The sequence below is a fragment of the Chroicocephalus ridibundus genome, chromosome 17, assembly GCF_963924245.1.
Source record: "Chroicocephalus ridibundus chromosome 17, bChrRid1.1, whole genome shotgun sequence".
Taxonomy (NCBI): domain Eukaryota; kingdom Metazoa; phylum Chordata; class Aves; order Charadriiformes; family Laridae; genus Chroicocephalus; species Chroicocephalus ridibundus.
The window spans coordinates 5224753-5240409 of NC_086300.1; the positions used below are offsets into that span (position 1 = coordinate 5224753).

The 15657-nt window shown below is 43.2% G+C and overlaps 1 protein-coding gene across 6 annotated transcripts in view; it reads right to left on the reverse strand.

Moving 5' to 3' along the window:
• The window catches only part of TANC2 (tetratricopeptide repeat, ankyrin repeat and coiled-coil containing 2), a 331215-nt gene that overhangs the window by 251325 nt on the left and 64233 nt on the right, over positions 1–15657 (reverse strand). For 5 of the 6 annotated variants that reach the window (XM_063354924.1, XM_063354921.1, XM_063354923.1 and 2 more), the window contains exon 1: positions 11046–11352. The gene's annotated coding sequence lies outside the window, so the exon portion shown is untranslated. Of the gene's footprint in view, positions 1–11045; positions 11353–12345; positions 12414–15657 lie in introns of those variants that run through there. The other variant, XM_063354919.1, reaches the window with a different exon arrangement.

Here is a 15657-nt window from a genome sequence, read left to right on the forward strand (position 1 = left end):
AAACCAACCCAGGCCATACTCATGTAAAACACAATACTGTAAAGACAGACTCATCACTTGGAAGATTTTTACAGTTGCTTGGTTTCCTGATAATGATGAATAGCCAAATAGTCTTATGTCATATGATCTAATCTTTCTTTAAAGATGGTTTTATCCAAACTTGGACAATTTTTCATTCACCTCCATTTATGAAGAACGTTAATTTGCACCTATGCTTTTCAGTGGTTTTGCTAGAGTGAAAAACCTTGACTACATGAAAAAGCGTAGCACACACAAAGCAGTAAACACAGCCCCTAGTAGTGCCTTATCTGCTTTTCTGACCGCAAAACTGTTTATTCGTGAGGACAAAAGCAATGTAAGAGTTTGAAGTTAATCATAATAGCTTTCTTTAATGCAAAATTTTAATTGTAACCAAGACACATAAGAGAATACACAGCATAGAGTTACATCAGGTACACAAAAGTCATATAATGGTTTTGGTTTACATGAATGCTGAAATTTCTCACAAAAAATACCTAATTGAGGCAACTATTTCAGATATGGTGTCTTCCTATCTGTCTGATTTAAACTGTATTTCTGAATATAAACAGCTTGGTAAAAGATTAAACAAGCATATTCAGGTGCTTACTAAATAACAGTCACTAATTCACTTCAAAAATCCATGGATGCATCCACCAACTTCCATGCTGGTCTGCATTTCCACAGATCAAAACTACAGCAACACAACATGGGAAACTACCTCAGTGCCAGGCCTGTGAATGCATTCAGTAGATGTAGAGACGCAGTCCTTACTAACTAGATTTGTTAGGTAGTCCTATGGACATTTACAAGAGGCAGAAGCAGTAAAAAAAGCCCACAAAGAAATAAGAGTCCAATGCAAAGCTTATCTACTTGATGAGGACTCCTGCAGTTATAGCTATGCCAGGGCGGGGGGAAGATGTTGGCAAAGTCCCCTAGCAGAGAGACAATGTATGCTGACATAAGAGCAGCTAAATCGTCTACCCAAATAACTTGGGAAAGAACAACAAAAGCCCTCTGTGAAAACCTATCTGCGTGAATTTTGTCCACGCTGAGACATAGTATTTTCAGCATCTGCGATAAGAACCCAGATCTAAAAAAACGTCACAAATTCACAATTCCCTCTGAATTTCCCTCGTTCTGTGTGCATGCAAGCATACATGCATGCAAATGACATTGAGATTTTTTAATTTTCATTTTGGACATTTTACAGAGCTTTGTTCTGTTCCTGTTTTCCTGTTTTTATACTATTGACCATGCTTTTTATTCAGAATGAACTCTGAGAAATTAATCTGTTCATATTTTAAGTTTCCAATTTTTCAAGATCCTTTTGAATCTAATCCTTTCTTCCTATCCCTGCAACCCCTTGAAAGCTGATGTCATCCACAGGTTTTACTAGAACACTCTCAGTTCTGTCATCCAGGTTACTAAGCAACTTGCTAACCAGTTTTTGCATCCACTTCACAGCAGTTTTGATTATGCTATGTCTAACTTCTTAGACAAAGATATCATGGGCCACCATACCAAAAGTCTTACTAAATGCAAGACAGGGATTTTTTTCCATCTAGTTACAAAGTTTTTCTCATCTTCTTACAGCAGGTAGCAGCGATTTGTTCAAGACTAGTTAGTAGTGCCAAAGGATGAAGAACTGAGATCTTTCAGTTCCCATTCAGCAGAACTCAAATCAAATTCATAGACCACTCTTATTCACTCATAAAATAATTCCTCAGTTTCATCCTTGCATGTACTAACCAAGTTGAGGCTTACATAATACAAAAAAAAGCCAACTTTTTTTAGTGCCTAGAAGACGGTCTAGCAAGCATCACAGCCCATATTCCCCTGCCTTACTCCCCTCACACTTTCTTTCAAATGCTAGCAACCAAAACCGCAGCTAAGACCCCCATGACTGAAAATACTTCTCAAGTTCGCAAAAATAAATACTTGCATCTCTTTCTCTTTGGAAACGTACACTAATTTAGAACGACACCATTTGGCTTGTGATCACAACTTGTAACTGGCAAGAACTCCCACCGTTATTACTTTTTAGGATAACTACTACCCACATAGTGCCAGATGGTACATTCCACCTCTGCTGAGGAGGTGTAGGAGCACTGCCTGCTGTCAGCATTGCGTTTTCTTTATTTTATGTTTTTTTAAATCAAGACACAGATAATATTACCAGTCTGAAGAGAAAGCGGGTGGGCATATGTAGCTCCATTACAGCTTAAGCGTTCAAAGAACAATATTCCTTTCTTTAATGGTGCCTGTTACTCTAAATCTCCACTCCTGAAGACAAAAAAGCCAGGGATGCCTTGACACACACCCAAGTATTAACCAAAGGTTGGTGCCAATGGAAAGCTGCTCACAAAGATTTCAAGCAATCACTAACGTTCTAACTGTGAAGCTAAGTATATCATACCAATAACCGTGTGAAACAGCAGAAAATTGAGTTGGGGTCCTCTAATCAAATCTTACATTGAAAATAGGAAAAATTATTTAAATGACAAAAAAATCCCCACTAAATTAGCAAATGGGAGATTTCTCCCCTCATAAAATATAAATTAGCTATTAAACTAGGATTATTTAGAAATGCAAGAGCTGCTAGAAAAGATAACAAGCAGTAGACCGCAATTTAAGCATCTACAGAAAGTAACAGATTAAGCAACATAGAGGTATGTGCACAGAGTAACTGCCTGAACCCATATCATTTTGCCAATACCTGTAAAAATAAAATCACATGAATAACAACACGGCCTGCAAGCTTGGGGCACGCCAGCAAAATCCACAAGCACAAACACTAATTTGGATCATTCAAATCACTATATCCACTTACATTTGCCCCCCTCCATAGGCTCTGATTTACAACTGTCACAGAAGCTGGACAGACACACTTCCTTTTGGCTCTGTCCTCCAAGCACCACATATTTCTAAAATCTAGCCTCACGATATTTTACTTGGTTTTCCCCTCTCATGGAACCCTTCCACGGTATATTCCATAAAATCTCTGAAGGATAGAAAGTTGTTTATCTGTTTGTCCACTAATCTCCCCTTTGCTGAAGACTTTCTTCTGCAGCACTTAGAAGCAGCATCCTGCCTAAGCCTATCCCAATTATCTACTCAGTGACTGACCCCTTACGTTCACAGACATACACTAACCTCTGAGAAGAGAGCCAAGATGTGAAATTAGAAATCTGCATACTATTAAGGGAGCCTAGAGAAAGAAGAATGGAATGGGGGCTTAGGCCTGAAAGGACATGACTACTCTAACCAATTTCTCTCACATTACAAGCACCGTGGTGCCATCCGCTAGTGACTCCCAAAGTCCTGGTCAACTACAGAACACGTAGGCTTTTCCTTTGGCATCTTGCAGCATTAAAAACCTGTACCTCATTTCTACAAAAGCGCTGTGTCACTTTATCTTCTAGTTTCTAGGCCTCTTCAAATCTTTATCTGGAACATTAAGAGCATCCTACTACCAAAAATAATTTCTTGACACAGAATAATCCCCACAGGACAGAATGGGAGATAAGGCAAAACGTAAAATCATCTGTTCTTAAAGAGGTAAATAAAGGAAAGAAGCACACTTCATTGTTCATTTCACTCTTCAGTATTGTTCCTTTACTTTCTAATATTTCTTCATTAAAAATACCAACTTTATGGGATCCCAACCCAAGAAGGGAAGATGTCAAAAGCTCATTTTTATTGACAAAAAAAGGCATCACCAGAATCTGCTGTGCCAGATTGGTGGGACAAAACAGGACTGTTAACTCCACTTGATCAGCACCACCAGCAAATAATTTCAGGGCAGGAACACCAGGAAGAAGGCAGTAAAATGAGATTCTTCTTTTCACCTTACACCCAGCACAGCTGAGAGATCAACAGGGGATGAAGATAGCACGAATCAACAGCTGCGTGACGGCACAGACAGGTAAAAATTCTTCAAAGAGCAATAAAAGATAAGCCTTTTGTTTGATTGTTTGTTTCCCTAAACCAATAAATCCAAATAAACCAGTTTCCATTTAGCAACTGCAGGAAGAGTCTACATCCTCTAATATTTATACCTCTAGATACACAACGAGGAAGCTACTGAATTCACATTTGTTCATTGGAAATAATAATTTCACAAACTCAGACAGAAGCAGCCCACTGAAAATGCTAAGCATGACATAAGAGCCCATAAGAACGGCTTACCAATATTTAAGCCAACCATTAAAACACTGACCACAGGATCTGGCTCAATCAGCTTAATAATCTGCAATCCGAGGACAAAAAATTCACCTGCAAGGAACTTCAGATTACCATCAAGGTGACTGGCAGTGAACAGAAGAGACCGTAATTGTTTCCAGGTTAAGGATATTAAGACGCTTTCATTAGTACCAGTTAATGCTTTACAGCAATTGGAATCAACGCACAACTGCTTTCTGGAACCACAAACACTATAAATATTCACGCTCCCATTCTGAGGGGATATTTTATGTTGTCTTTAATTTTGATACTTTTCATATGCACTGATGGTTTTCCTTTTTCAAATGTGTTAAGTTTCTCATCCAAACCGAGAGGGAAACCCAAATTTTTAAGACATTCAGCTGAAAAGAACACATAAAAAAGGGGGGGAACCATTCACACACAAACCTCACTCATTAAGGCATCTAAAAAACATGAATTGCAGCAGTGATGTTGCCTACTGGCTGCTTTATATAAGCATTTTACTAAAATAATCTGAATACAGAAAAATAGCAGCAGTCTGCCAAAATATTATTCCAAAATATTGGAAATCATACAGGCATGAAAGGGAAAATGAAATTAACACCCAAAATACCCCAAAGTAAGCAAGCAATAGGAAGATCCCCTATCATAAAATACAAATTAACCATCTCTTTTCTCACCCTCACTAATTAATAGCAAATTCCCAGTGTGACTTGTATTGCAAATAAGAACTCACCTACCCAAAATACTTTTTTCATTAATGAGATCATTAGAAATCTCAAATTTGAGATCACTACGATTCAACCATAATTAGCAATTAAAGCTGATGTAAGTAAAAGTTAGACAATAGAATATTCACCATTAAAGTGAGCAACTCAGAGAAAAAAAGCCCACACATTTACCGTATTCACTGTTATTAGGGAATTTTACCTCAACTGCTCTGTCAAGATATTCCAGACTTTAATCTTAAAAATATCCCCTACAAATTAGGGTAAAAGATGTAGTTCAACTATTCAGCTGAATTTCATTAGTGATGTATTTATAAAAGCTTCAGGTTTTAAGTATTACACAATAGAAGTCTGCAAAGTGTCACTGATCTCTGAAAACCAAGTCACCTCTTTCAATGGCAAAAAAACAGAAAATACATAAAACAGGACATAAAGACAAATAACTCATCACGGCAACCAAATCTCTGCTGTTTTGTATGCAACCTACTCTAAAAGAAATGATCACAAACTTCCCGATTAAAAATCTTAAGGAAAGAGAAGCAAGAAAGCCTGTTTCTATCTTTCCAGGCTTTGGAAAGGCTTGGATAGTGGAAGACGGACATTTGCTATTTGCATACACTTACAGCTCAGCACAGGAACAAACGCAGCTTTGAGCCTTCTCTGCTTTGATCAGCATAAGGTCAGAAATGCTAATCAGATGACTTTTCAATAACTTATGGGAAATGGGGCAACGTGAATGGAACTGCCTGTGGTGCAAGAAAGAATAATTCATACCAGAATAATCCAATGCCAGAATCTCCACTTTGAACATATACCACTTAGTTTACTCTTTCTCATTAAGTACAATCAAACAACTAATGAGCAACAAGTTGCTCCAAGACTTTGAAATTATGAGTACGAAAGATCTCCAACAACAAATCACTCCCCAGCCAAGCAGAAAAATTAACAGCAACTCCAGCCTTCATACTACAGAGCTATCAGTCTGCTCTGGAAGATATTCCTTCAGTCACCAATATGTTCTTTTCATAAAGGACAAATAAATAACAAATACTGGTAATAGCTGAAATGTCAACATGCATGATTCATCACCCTCCTCATCAGTTATGCCAGTTCAAAAGAGAACACCACTCTAACAGATTAGTTCCCTACCCATTAGCTCATCCAACATCACTCCTCATCAGCATGAGGGCCCCAGCTCAAGGAGGCGGCGGCGTGCAGGGACTTGCCTGCATGGGAATAGTAACATGAACTCACTGGGATTCTTCGTGTTCCTCAAGCATCTACGTGCGCCTTTGCCAAATTGGCTCTTAAGGATTACTTACTACCTAAGGTTACTTCTTCGGTAAAGCTGAACAGTTCTCATCCCTACAAAGCGACAGGGTTGGTGGGAGGGAAAGGAAAAGAAAAAAATTTAAATTAAAAAAAAAGCATCACTTTTAGCAAATAAGGCCTCCACTCTAGGCAAGAAAAAGCTTTACCAAAAATATTCTAAAAATGACTGAGGAAGCAAAACTCAGACCAAGGTTTGCTTTATGTAGAATACATACAAGCCCAATTATTACATGTATTTTATAAACACCATGAATAAGTAATGATTCCTTTGAAATTAAACAAACACGCAACGTGGCACAAAACCAAGTTTGAGTGAAAAAAGCATACGATACTTTTTATGTTATATCATTACTAATTAAAGTTCTCTTAAATTAAAGAGTGTTTTTCAAGATGGAGTTTCTCACACCACAGTATAAATTATTTGACACATTTTGGAAAGATCAGTAATAAATGCTGCCCAGGAAGAAAACCAGACTATTCAGGGAACTCTATGGATTATTCAAGAACTTCTTTTCCTCAAGATCTGAAACATCACAGTTCCATCACCACAGCTCCCAAAATATGCAGCATTTTTATTCAAAATCCAGTAAAGGAACTTCTGCTCCCTCATCGGAATCCCACAGCCAATTCCACACTAGGACAACCACCTAAATTCCTCTCCAGTTTGTCCATCACCTTCATCATTAAATTAGATTCTTAAGTAGAACCTCAATTAACTGACTTGGATGGGGCGGCTTCACATGGGACAATTTCAAGAGTGGGCCCAAAATGCCCAGTTTCTCCCTTCTTAATGTAAGCACACAAAACAAGTCACTATCTTCTCTAATTAATGTAGGGTGTGTAGTTAAAGTAATTACTTTTTAAATGAATGTCGAACAACTGCATTTTAGCCCCATAAAATAATGGGACTGGAATAATTCTAAGTAACATAACTAGAATTGGTTTTTTAAAGCTCATAAAATCCAGTTGGCAAATAAACCAGAGATGAATGATCTAGTTCACTCCACCACTGCAAATATTTGCAGATGCAGTGAGCTTTAAACACTAATTTATCTCCAGTGCATGCAACAGGCATACTCTCTACCTTGAAGTTAAAATGGCCATGTTATTCCCAGATGAAGACTTCAAATTATAACAGTCAGAAACAACCAGTGGGCCCAGTTCTGCTCTCACTGCAGACAGTAGTAACCTCCCACGGACCTTACTGGTAACGTCACTAGGTCCTGTGTGACCGCACAGCTTTTGCGTGTTCTATGGATGCTGAAAAGTGTTCCTATAGGTTGGCACATATTTATTATATTAGAAGCAAAGCACAAGACAACCTGAAATTACTGATCAGGCTGACCACTAGGATTATAATCAATGACGTATGCAAGGCTACGAGTATTCTTTGTGTAGTACTAAGCATAAACAAGACATACACATGGGAAAGGCACTCACTCTACACCAAAATGTACCATTTGCAGAGACATTTCTAAGGCTTCGTACAAGTACCCCGGGCATGAGCTCACAACTGGCACCAGCCGTTCAAAGAGCTCACTGCCGCCATGAAGGACAGGCCCAGCCACTCTAGTTCACGCTCCTGCATCCTCCTCCTGTCACTCTCATGTTCAACAGGTCAAGTTCAGTTTATTGATCCTGCTAGAAAAGAACTCTGCAAAAATAAACAGTTTTCACTCACTCAGCAGCTGCTCAAGCATTTAACTTGGTACAAGAGAGGGCTATAATGCTACTCCACTGCGGGTGGGAGAATAGGGACAAGAGGTCACTGATTTTGCACCAATTCTTAAAAATCAGCTTAATCTCATCAAAAAACTACCCTTAGAGCCATTTGCTTGTCTGGATGTCAAAGGAAATCACGTTGACATATCATTCTGCTCTGAAGAAAATTCATACTCAAAATTTAAAGAAAAAGAGTCAATGTGTGTACTCACTGCTTCATACATCAAAGACTTGAAATCAGGGGAGGGTTTAAAAAACTTGTGAAGCAAAAGATTTTTTTTTTTTTTAATATTTCACAACATTGAATCATAGGTGCTACCAACCTCTCAGTTGATCGCACATTTAACCACGTCTAGAAGAGGTAAACTTAGCCAAAACATAAGGATGAACACAATCCTCTTTTTTTTTTTTTTAAACGCAAAAAAACATGCACAAAGTTGGGAGGGCTGCAGGTTACATTCTTCTTTTTTAATGTACCAAGGGGTTGTTTTAGAGTTTTCTGGCTGCCTTCTTATTCTTTTCCATTTGCTACCTGATAATAGTGTATCTTAGATTTTTATTAATTTTAACAAGTATTCTGTAATTAAAGAAAATGTAGGATTCTATACTAAGTGAAATCTAGATGTGTCACAAGCAAACCAAAGAAGGCCTTGCAGATAAAGTGTTCTTCTGGAAGTGTAAGTATAAATGAAAACCTGCAGAACTCAGTGTACAGAGTGCATAATACTGTACATGATGCAGAGTTGGGCTTTACACAATTTGCATTTATGGACAGTAATATTAATAAATGAAAATTTACAAGCAGAAAGTTAGGCATGCTCATCTGTGATGTTGCATTAAAAAGTAAATCTTTTAAAAATTCACTGCAAATAACAGGATTTCTCATCATCAACATATATATCACTTGTATTATCAAGGTTTAATTGAAAGCAAATTTAGCGTATGTAACCTAAAATGTTAAAAAGTAATTGTTAGGTACCTTGGAAGACATATTTTTGTTCATAATGTGTATTTTAATTTAAAAGACATGAGCACACATAGCATCATGGGAAAAACAGTAGAAAAAGACAGAAATCTGAGAACAAGACAGAAACTGCTACAACACAATCAATATTGATAAGGAGTTTATTCTAGAAAATTATATTCGTCATCCAGTTACACTGAATATGTAACTAGTAATTCACATTGTAATTACCAGTCTAAATCTGCATGCGAGAATGCTTCAATATTCTATGACCGCAGTCCAGATGCAAACAAGATACGGCCCTACCTCTCCTCTCCACTCAAATGAAATTGGTGGTAAGTTTGGAGTACACACAGCCTTCTGCATCTATGATGCACTTAGCAAGAGTCACTACGAAAAAGAAGCACAACTCTAAATAGTTTGTTTATTTTTTAGAAGCCCCAGTCATAATGGCCACAGACCTCAAATGGTTTAAGACAGGCTTTGCTTTAAGCACTACTGCTATTTTTCCCCCACGATAGTTTGTTTGCAGAGCCAAAAAATGGGATTTTGATTATGGCAAGTAGCAATATATTGTAATTTCATAATTCGATTGCACATTCATCATACATTTTCTAGATAAACATACGTCTACACAAAGTATCCATGATCTAAGGTGTCTCTCACCACTACAGTAAAGAAAGCCTCGACTGTCGCCAGCAAATTCTCTTCAATGTGTTTTCGCCAAAACGCACTTATTTCACTAGCTCCTTTTTTTTTCTGTTTAATTCAGACATTAGGAATGGATGTTTTCAGTTGCAGGTTTGGTATTTAAGTTTTGAGGATTAAATAAGAAAAACAGACAACACCCAACCTTTAGCATTTTGAAGAAATCATTCCAAGCTCCAACCTGAGAAACGCTGCAAGCAGGGTTTCATGGCCATGTTGTTGTTCTCTATAGCACGTTCGCTGTATTTCTTCTTGCTCTTCTCCCAGTCCAACATTAATTTGCCTTCATTCAGTATACTGCAGCTATGCTACATTCCCCAGCAGCACTAATTAACCCTCAGCATTTGTTTAATTTCTCCAGGTATTTCGTTTACCTTACGCTATTTCCACCTGTATAAAAAAAGCCTAAAATCCACATCGATGCATCCTTCTCTAAAACCAGCTTACTGCCTAACATACGCTCCTGAACTTCCCAGCGCAAACAGGGATGAGAATCTGCCTTTTCCTTGCAAAACACACATCCAAGAGAAGCCGCCCGCCTCATCATCTCTCATATCTTTTTTACATTTTAGCCCCCAACAATCAGCCCACGCCTGTAATAGGAAGATTCTGTGTGTCATTAGACTCCACGCTCCTTACTCACCCTGCGGGAGGAAGAAGCGGGGGGGACGTTTCCCCACCTCGTTCCCCCCCCGCAGCAGCAGGGCGGTGTGTGTGTGCCTCACCTGGGCGCTACCTGCGGCACAGCCCCTGTAAATAAGGGGCCATTCCGCGAGAAAAATTCCTCCTTATACCCACCCTTAAAGGGATGGAACTGAATCCTGCAGCAGGCGGTCTGCGCACCAAATACTCACTTACCTTTCGAGACCGCACGCCGCCCTTTTTAAAAAAAAAATAAAAAAAGATTAGGTGATTTCTGATGGAAAAAGATGGAATTTTTGGAACTCTACCTGCAGGCTGCTCGCACCCACCCCACCGTGCGCTCACCACCGCTCTCCCAAGTTTTATTAACGGAGGATCGCAGCCGGCCCCGGCCCGGCTCACCCGGGGGGTGCGGGCTGAGGGGGGGGGGGGCGCGGGGAGCGGCCCCCCCGCCATCACGGGCACGGGGGGCTGCGTCTGCCCCCCCAACCCACACCCGTGTGCGGCACCGCGCGGGGGGGAGGGGCGTGGCGGGGAGGGAGGGGGGGTCTCGCCGCGATTTCCAGTCAGACACCGCTACCCGCCGACATGTCGCCGGGCGTCGCCCCCTCACGGTCCCACCACCACCACCACCACCACCACCACCACCCCCCCCATCTGTCGCCGCGGGGGACGGACACACACACACACACGGACGGAGGGGCACACGCCCCACTAGCCCTTACCTGTGGCGGCGGCGCGGCGGGGCTCCCCGGCGGCCCGCGCCCACCTCACGGCGGCGGCTGCCGAGCGCGGGGCGCCTCCCTCTCACCACATCGCCGCCGGGGCGCGCGCGCGCCCGAAGGGGAGGGGACGGGGAGGGTGGGGGGCGGCGGGTCTCGCCCCTCCTCGGCGGCGCCGGCTCCGCCGCTCCCTCGCCGCCCGACCGCCACAGCGCCCGCCTCCTTCCTCCCTTTCCTTCCCTCGCCGCCCGCCCGCCGAGGCCTCCCCCGGGGAGCGGCGGCCCCCGCGCCTCTGCTCCTCGCCGCCGTCGCCGCCTCACGGCCGAGGGGAGGGAGGGGGGAGGGAAGGGGGCGGGCGGGGCGGGAGCGGCGCGCGCGCCCCCCGGGCGGGCGGGCGGAGGGGGAAGGGAAGAGCGCGCGCCCCCGGGCTCCCTCCCTCCCCGGCTGGGCGCTCAGAGGTGAGCGGCGCGCGAGGGGCGGGGCCGCTGGGTTATTCATGAGGGGGGCGTGGCTATGCAAAACGCGCGCGCGCGCGCCCTCTCCTCTCTCCGCCCGAGCGCAACCTGCGCCGAGGGGGGGGGCGGGGCGCTGCGCTCCCCTCCCGCGCGCTCCCCACCCCCCCTCCCCGCCGCCATAGCCGCCCGCCATCGGCCCCAGGCGGGAGGAAACTTTAACTCCCCCCGGTGGAGCGGAGGGGCGGGCGGGCCCGGGCGGGTCCCTTCTGTGAGGTGGGAGGCGGCGGCGGCGCGGAGCCGCCCGGTGTTGGGGGGAGGCGGCGGGCGCGGGCCGCCGCTGTGAGGGAGCCGTTCCCCGCCGCGGGGCGGGATGGCCGAAAAGGTTCCCGTGGGGCGGGAACAGACCGTCAGCGGCTCCGGCTTCTGTCAGCGGCTGCGGCAGGGCCGAGGCGTCCAAAGGGCGATCGGCGGCTGAGCCGGTCCCTGCAGGTACCGCTCGGAGGGACCGGGCTGAGCCGAAGGCGGCTGTGGCGATCGCAAGCCGTGAGGCGATGGATGGCCACCACGGCCACCAGCCCCGCCGCCCGTGTGGGCCGAGCCGCTCCAGGCATCTCCCGAACGTGTGGGCGCATCGCCCTGCTCTGAAAACATCCCCCGCCGCCGCCTACTAGGGTGTTTTTTTTAAAAAAAGAGACTTCTGGGACTAATACCTGAAAACCAAAAGGTTTGGCTCATCCTCCCCTACAAGGGATCAGGCAGACAGCTGAAGACTAGGAGCAAGAGGAACACACAGGAAGAGAAAAGCTCTATTACCCGTTAAAGCTAACACAAACATTTATTTAAATTACCTAAATAGCTGAAGATACACATTGCAACTAGCGATCCAGTCGGCGTATCGGCACTGCTGAATTCTCCACTGTGAATGAAACATAACAGTGACAGAAATTTGGTTTTCTCATCAAACTCAAAATCAACGTTATTTTTGCACCAAAAAAAAATACACGGTAAACAGAATTTTGGTTTTATCTGGTTATTACCCTTTAAGAAAACTGATATTTAGGTCTTACTCAACAAAAGAATCTTTTTTTCGTCCAGTACAAAATGTTCCCTTTAATTAAATTAATTAAAAGTATCTACACTCCCTTGGGATGGATGCCTTGTTAAACCTGGGTGCAGATTACTCGCCCCCATCTAACCCTGGAATGGTTATGAGCTTTACATCACATCTGCTCACAGTGCCAAATTAATGACCAAATAAATTAAGCAAGAGGGTAATCTTAATTTGTGAGTCAAGAAAATTACTTGGACAAAAAAATAAATTGCAATAGAAAGAATCCTACCTAGGAAGTGTTAATAAAAATTGGAGGTAGCCCTGTTTTGGTTTTTATGTGTGTTTGTTAGCAGAGCTGATAAACGAGATGCCAAGTTTCTGGAATTAAGCTTGGATCAGAGTGAGCGAGCGTATGTCATCCATATCATCTATCACTGCAGTCCTCGGGTTTTGCTTTCGTAGGAGACTGGCATCACGCAAACCAGTGCAACAAGCACTTAAAAAACAACAAAAAAAACACAGTAGGGAAATCTTCCAGAAATATTCTAATCTAAATCTGTAGCCTCCTGTCTCTTTCATTACTTCCAGCAGAAGTGCTTTCTGTAATTGCTTATTTTCTGTTGCCCTTTAGTCTTTTTAAACGACATATACTGGAGGGGAACGCATAGCCAGAATACTTCCCATTTTCCCTTCAGCAACTTATTAGCATAGCAAATCACTGACTCTGTGCACAGTTACAGTACCAAGGAGGAATAATAGTTCCACCTACAAGAAAATATTCTCAGAACTGATGTCAACTGCTTTATATATGTGCCCATATCATTCCTAAGAAAAGAGATTTCAAGACATAGGTTTGTGAAAGAGAGGGAGGATCTGACGCTCCCAGTACAGAGCGGAGAAGTCAAAGGGAATGAGATAATGGCGAAAGACCAGCTTCCGAATAGGAAAAGAGGAGCCGCAATGTCTAAATATTGTTCAGCCTGGAGAAGAGAAGGCCCCAGGGAGACCATATAGCGGCCTTCCAGTACCTAAAGGGGGCCTACGAGAAAGCTGGAGAGGGACTTTTTACAGGGGCAGGTAGTGATAGGATGAGAGGTAATGGCTTCGAACTGGAAGAGGGGAGATTTAGATGAGATCTCAGGAAGAAAATTTTCACTCTGAGGGTGGTGAGCCCTTGGCCCAGGTTGCCCAGAGAAGCTGTGGCTGCCCCATCCCTGGAGGGGTTCAAGGCCAGGTTGGACGGGGCTTGGAGCAACCTGGGCTGGTGGGAGGTGTCCCTGCCCAGGGCAGGGGGTTGGAAATAGAGATGGTCTTTAAGGTCCCTTCCAACCCAAACCATTCTGTGATTCTATGATTTAGTCATTTACATCCAATCCAGAACTTGTGTCAGTCACCTGTGAGAAGACCACAGCAATGGCACAGGGTCTGTGTCCCACCCTGCCCTGTTTGGCCATGGCCAAAAGCAGGTCCTTCAGCACAGGCAGGTGCCTAGAAAAGGTTCCCCCAAGTAGAAAGGTCTCCCAAGTCCTGTGGCAGCCGACAACATCTGCGGCTTTAGAACGTCCCGAGGCACATGTGATCCCTAAGTCTTAACATGACACAGCAGGCTCCGCGCACAGCGTACCAATATAAACTGGCGCCTCCTGCGTGACACCCCAGGTAGGCAAGGGACGACTTGGGTTTGAAGTCCCTGCCAATGACAGCCTCCCCTGCCTTCTGCAAGGAGCCAGATCCTGCTGGAACATAAGGGGCGTGCTCTGAATTCTGGTTGGGACGCACAGGCAGGCGTCGTTCCTGGATCCCAGCTGTTCAGGCTTTGGTACAAATACAGCACCAAACTGCCCAGACCTATAAGGCTGGGCTGGTCTGTGCCTATGCAGAAGCACAAGTATAAGTATTTCAAAAATATCAACACAAATCACCTACAGCGTTTAAAATCTTCAAATATTAGTTAAGGGCTGAGTTCTCAGGGTCACCATTTGGTCCAGAAATCCAATCCAAGTTCCATTTTGGTCACATCCACACCTTATTACGTCCAACCCCTTAGCGTTAGAACCACTTGTTCAAACATCTCTTTGGTGAACTAGAGAGCCAAAAAATTCACATAAAACCTCAATCAGCTCTTTATGTTTTCTGTGTTTGTACTGCAAGCTGACATGAAGTTTGCACAACAGCAAAGAAAAAAATTTGGTTGTAATAAACAAGATGCTGTCTCTTAAATAGCCACAATCCCTACAGGAAGATCTAAAAACATTTGGCCTTTTAAATCATATATACCATCAGATCATCTCCTTGATGGATTCTATGAAGTGTGACCATATAAAAAATAAATACTGCTTACAATATTGGTTATCTAAGAAATATATGCCTGTGGAGAAAATATTCTCGTATAAGCCTGTAAATGTGAGATACTAATTTTCTTCACACTTCAGCAGTCTAAAAGAACACAGGGTCTGCCATCCCTTCAGTAAGTAATGAAAGGCATATCTATTTGTGTAGCCCGGGGAGTTTTGAAATAGATTTGGTTTTTTTGCAGAAGGAAAGGGAGATTTCTGTTTTGCTGGCTGTTTAATAATTTTTGCAATTTTTGGCAAGAGCACCTTGAGCTGTGGATAACTGACTCTAGTTTGTCCGAATCTAAATAAATGTGTGCTTTATGACCCATCTACCACCAGGGTTGCATTTAAATGCCAGCATTACCCTTCATCTGAGCAACAGCTCAAACTGGGGCTTGCTAACAGAACTTTAGAGAAGAAATGAGCAAGAGGATGAGTAAAACCAGCTTTATTTTCCTGTATGCACCTGTTTTGAAGTAAGACGACCAGGCAACATGAAAGGAACTGCATTTTGGGAATCTCAGAATTAATACCCAGGTTCTGGTTCTTTCAGTATTCGAAGCCAACAGAGACAAAACTTTTTGAGCTTCCAGAGCTGTCTCCTCAGAAATATGTATAACCAAGCCCCCAGACTCCCTTTGACACTGAGAAAAAGAATGTTAAAGGCTATGTAGAAACAAAGGGCCGGTGACATCTGCCACAGTGTATCAAACCTACATCAAACGGTCCTGCCCGTAACAGGAAGCAACTCGCAGCCATTCCCATTTCCCTTT